Source organism: Phocoena sinus, chromosome 16 (assembly GCF_008692025.1).
Source record: "Phocoena sinus isolate mPhoSin1 chromosome 16, mPhoSin1.pri, whole genome shotgun sequence".
Taxonomy (NCBI): Eukaryota; Metazoa; Chordata; class Mammalia; order Artiodactyla; family Phocoenidae; genus Phocoena; species Phocoena sinus.
Genome location: NC_045778.1, coordinates 9,834,644 through 9,840,643, shown reverse-complemented (window position 1 = coordinate 9,840,643; position 6,000 = coordinate 9,834,644).

The following is a 6,000-nucleotide window of genomic DNA, read 5'->3' as shown; positions in this document are numbered from 1 at the left end:
TGCGCGTATGGAGCCTGTGCTCTGCAGCAAGAGAGGCCGCGACAGTGAGAGGCCCGCGCACCGCGATGAAGAGTGGCCCCCGCTTGCCACAACTAGAGAAAGCCCTCGCACAGAAACGAAGACCCAACACAGCCAAAAATAAATAAATGAATAAATAAATTTAAAAAAAGAAAAAAAACAAAACACAACAGAACAAACAAACAGCCCAAGCTAGCCTCCTGGAGGATGAGAGAGCACAAAGAAGACAGAGGCCCAGTCGTCTTAGCCGTCCTGACTGAGGACCACATACATGAGTGAGCAGTAACAGTCCTTCCCAACTGAGTGCCGCACCAAGTGCCAACCCACAGAATCGTGAAGAAATACATGGCTGTTACTCTAAGCAATTAAGTTGGGGGCAATTTGTCTTCCAGACTAGATAACACCATTCTTCTGGAAACATAATTTCCTTAGCTTAATTTCATGTTATCTCATGTTCCTGGTTCTTTCTTTTACTCTTCCAGTGATCTCTCTCCCTCTCCTCTTTTTTTTTTTGTTCTTCTTCAAATGTAGTAAGAAATAGGATGTATTAACTTTAGTGAGGCTAGGTCACAAAGCAGAAATAAAAAGATCATCAGTATCCAGACAGTTCTCTGTTCCTGGCATCCCTGTGGAAATGTGCAAACGACCAATGGCTTTTAGGTAATAAGAAAACCACTCTTCTTTGTGTTCAGAGCTTGTAATTGGAATGGTGGTTGTCATCTGCATTTTGTTTATGAACGTTAGACTCTCCTAATATTCCTTTGGGAAAAAAATCACAAAGTTTTTAATGTACCATCTGTGTGAATTATTGCACTCAATACTGTATCAAGAAAAGGTGAATCATTTGGTTTTTGATTTCCCACATCTATTTTGCATCATTTGTTGCTATTAAGGTGGCAAATGTACATATACTATGTGCATAATGCAGAGTTATTTATATAGCCACAGTGAGTCACTATATAGCACATTTAATTACTTATGCAATCTTCTTTATGGTTATTTATGTACAATAGTGAAAGCCAGGGCTTTATATATTAAATAATGGTATAATATGGATATATATTCAACGGACAGGGTATTTAATTAAACCGGAAGAATGTTTCATTCCACTGGAAGTGATGTGTCACATCTTTGACTTTAGTAAAATCAGATGACAAACCTAAATAATATTCTTGCAAGTAGACCTGCCTATATATTTTTTCAGGCATGAAGTGAAGCTATGCTCCTTTGTAAGCACTGGTTCTTCCTTTTGGTTAGTCCAGTTAGCATTTCTTCCTGACATTATCTTCTGCTGGGTTTAAGATATGGGGAAAGATTATGCTTTGGCTGGTTCCCATGAAAATATTCCATGATCATTATAAACATACTAAATGCAGCATTGTATGCCCAGATCTTTAGTATTTTCCTTAGTTTATTAAGTACTGACAAAGCTTTTTTTTCCAAAAAGCAAAACACAGTATGTATTAAATTATAGGATAAGAAGATAATTATATTAATAAAAACATTACTCATTTAGCTTTTTTCTGATGTATGTCTGCATGCAGGATAACAGAACATGGTTTAGCTGGTGTTGCATAAGGAATAGAAAATCAAATAATTTTTAAAAAATATCATTGAATAGGAAGTTTATTTAATTTCCTGTGAATTATTGTGACAGGTTTGGGAAAAAGTATTTAGAGAAGTTTACTTGTATGTCTGGAATTTTTAATGCCTTGAGCATGAAGTCATTCAGGGAGAACTAGTTTGATGGTATTTGTCATGAATCAAAAGTAATGCAAATGCTTTTAACATGAAATATATTTTATTTTGTTCAATCAGAGTTACATGAATGAGACTGTGTTTGTTTCTGAATCCTCTGGACTTGAACTTATGAATGTTTTTGTTTCTTTTTTTCTCTGACCAAAGCAAGCTTAAAAAACTTAAACAGTAGAGATCCCAAGGCTTGCAGTGGTTACACAGCAAGGTCTTCTTCTGTCATCATGTCTATTGCTAAGCGTGTGACTTCCATTTTCATTGAATTTCTTACCTGTTAATGCTTTTTTTCTTCTTTGTAGGCCTGACCTGAAAAATTTAATTTCTCCAGAATCATTTTTTGTAGGTATTTTTACTTTGTCAACTTGTTTCTTTGCCTAATTCCAATAGAAACAGTTGGAAATGATACTAGAAATGAAGCTTACATTGGCCAGTTGTATACTTTTTCCTCCTCTTTAGATTTGAAACTAGAAAAGACATGAAAACTTTTGTAGAATTCTAACTTGACACACTGAATTAATGATGATCAATACAAATTCTGGATATTTAATCTGAGGTGAAGACTAAATTAAAAGCACATCAAGTATTCTGCTAAAAATGCAAACAGATTTGAATGCGTTTGACTTGTATTCGTTTTCAAATTTATAAAGGAGCTATTCTATTGATTATATCAGAAACTACAGAGAAGTAAACCCACAGTAATTAGGTTCTTATGAAAATTCTTACAACCATACATCTTGGGATTATTTTTAAATGAATTTTCTGATTGTGAGGTATTTATAAAGAGAAGTAAAATGTATTTTAAAAGTCATAATGTTACAAAACTCTCCTGAACACTTCTTTTCCCTCAAAAGTAAATAAAAGTCAACATATTCATTTATTTTCTTGATGTTTGCTTCATTCTTAGAAGGCCTGCTTCAGAGTTATCCTTCTGTGAAGGTGAAAAGGAGTCAGCCTTTGAAATGCTGATACTTGCTGAAGTTGCTCATTGCAGCCTAAGCAGTGGCTGTTCTAGAATTTGAGCGTGAGTGCCTGGGTTTACATCCTGACTTACCCCTGTAGTTGTGTGACATTTAGTGAATTACTTATCCTCTCAGTTTCTTTATTAAGTGAGCTGTGATTACCAAATCTCACCACTACCCCATATAGACCAGTGCCCAGAATGTGGTATGTACTATATAACTCATTACATTGCTATTGTTTCTATTTTTGTCTAATGATTTAAGATGAACTTTTGTAAACAGTAAAGTAGAAACTATAGTTTATCAACAACTTTGGGTTAATATTCCTGTTTCTTGAGAAAGGAACATAGAAGTGAAAGACTGAATTGGTGATATGAACTGTGTGGGTTTCCATTGTATCAATACAGTCTAAAATACGGTTGCATTTGTATTAAACTGAAAAATGGCATGTCCTTGTGTGATCACATAAATGCTGAAGGCTTCAGTAACAGTTACACAAAGTACAGACAGGAAGCCATATCTATAGATAAACCATGCCCTGAAAAGAATGTACTGCTTTTTTTTTTTCCTCGCCATTTTGGATGGGAAAGAAGTGTGGTTTCAATTATATATTACATTGTGCTCTGTAACAAAGATCAGAAGATAAAGTAATGAAAGAAGGCAAGCTTTATATGAACTACAGAGAAGAGAGACTTCTCTTTTAATTCAATTCTCTTATATAATTAAAGATATATTATAAAAGTGTGTGAGAGAAAAAAATCAAGTCAGAGTTCCTACTGAAACCCATATTCAAACCACCAAGAGTTAAAATTTAATCACCATTGACCTTACTCTTGATATTTTCACTAACACCTGCACATATGTATTTGGTCTAATACATGAGGTGAATCCTATAAGTCTGGCTAACTTTCAAGAAATTAGATTATTGTCAATAATGATGACCATAGGAACATGACAGTCTTCATGTTGAGGATGGTCTGACCCATCGTAATAAGGGTTTTGAATTGATATTCTAGCAATGGAAATAGATTTGAGTCTGTGCAAATGTGTTCTGTTGTCCAATATTCTTCTTAACTAATGGTAGATGTGTCAGTTACTCTGGTTGCTCTGAGAGATCCTGGCTGCAAAGTGTGCTCACACATGCTCTGCTGACCCAACATTTACTGATTGTGTGAACCCCAAATGTATTCAATATTATCAAAAGGATAATGCTAATATTCTCACCTGATTCCATTTTCCCTTTTAATTGTTATCTTTGCTAAGTTTTTATGATTATTATACAATAAAAATTATTTTTTTTCTTTTATTAACTATTTTCCCCATTAATTTTCCTTAAAAATCTCTTGAATCCATGCTCAAGGAGCATCGACATCTCTCCTTGGGACAATTTTAGAAACAGCTACAGTGTTATCTTAAGAGAAAAGTATCCCCCAATCCTCCAGATATCAGCTTTGTTCTCAGATGGTAAAATTCATGGAATTATTGTGATTTTTTTCTGTTTTTATTTCAGCTTATATTTGAGTTTTAATTAGCTAGAGAAATGGGTTTACACTCTGGGAAGAAGACTTTGACTCTTCTACTTTATTTGTGAATTGTTTTACTACAGACTGTGAATGTTGGTGCTTTGATGAATCATTCATCTGCTTTTATTCTATGCTGTCAATCATACCATGTTTTTTTTTTCAGTGGTATTAACTACTGATAGGAGATAGGAGCAGGTTTGCTCAGAAAATACACTGAATCAAAAAAAAAAAAAACCAAATGCTTACCCTGAAATGAGTGCTATTTTTGTTGTTCATTTGCCCCTATGAAATTTAGCATATCCTATAATTTACCTTTCTCATTTTCTAATTTTGCTCATCAAAAGGGAAAACAATTCCAGTGCTCTCAAAAACTCATTATCTAAAATCTCCCTATACTTGTTTCATTGTTCTACAGTTACTGAGTTATAATAAACTCCTATGTGGGAGGTATGGACCCATTTATTCAAGATATATTTATTAAATGCCCTCTAAGCAAAACATCATTATAGTGCACATCTAGAAGAAACCTTAGATCCTTAGAGATCTTTTAGTCAAAAGTCCTTCATTATTTAGGTGAATATTCTTAAGGTCAATGGGGTGAAGTGAATTTTGCAGAGCCATATAAGTAGCTCTCCAGTTTGAGCAAAAGCATAACAATAAATGCAAGGAAAGGGTTAGAAAGCTAAAGCTTTTGACACGTTTTTCTTTCTTTTTCTTTTGTTGTTGATTCAACCACCCAGACCTGCAAAGCATTTCCTTCCTGATGTTCCCCTCCGGTCAGCTCACCCTTTATTTCATTACTACCGTCTATTATATCCCTATGCCGATAACTTGAATTTGGTCTATTTCAATGGTTACCATTACAGCTTTTTGCTCGATCTCTGATTACCAGTTCTAAGGTTCCACAGTTGTGTGCTGAGGTACGCTGCGGAACGTCAGTTCACTCATGGGGATGCAGGGGCGAGCTTCATATTTTTGTTCAAGCTTGGCCTGTATCTGTCTCCTATCTATTTGTAAGGGCTCAATTCAGGCTTAGGTAATCAACCTATCTCTCTCATTCTTTTAATATCTGATAGCATTTACTGTAAATATGTCTCATGCACTAAAGAAAAAAAGCGGGACTGCATCCAAAAGACCTGATCTCCAATTTTGGCTCTGTCTATAGAAGTCTAACTATGTAGCTTCGGTAAACTGCAATAGCCATTTTGAGCTTGTTTCTTCATCTGGATTATTGGAATATAAAGGCTTATTTTAAAAAGTAAATGGTAGGGCTTCCCGGGCGGCGCAGTGGTTGAGAGTCCGCCTGCCGATGCAGGGGACACGGGTTTGCGCCCCGGTCCGGGAGGATGCCACATGCCGCGGAGCGACTGGGCCCGTGAGCCATGGCCGCTGAGCCTGTGCGTCCGGAGCCTGTGCTCCGCAACGGGAGAGGCCACAACAGTGAGAGGCCCGCGTACCACACACACACAAAAAGGTAAATGGTAGGCTTGAACAATACAACACTTTACAAACATCTGGGACTACCTACATAGTAGGCACACTGAAAATTAAAGCTATCATTCATATTATTACTGGCTTGTATCATTAGTTTTATCTTTCTTAATATGAATGCGTTATCTCCAAACCTGACCCTAAAATTTACAAAGTTTATATAAGTTTCTGTATTTTTACTATTTGAAGCTGGGAGATTGGATATAAAAGACTTTCAATTAATATTTGGGATGGGAATGAAATATTAAATTTCT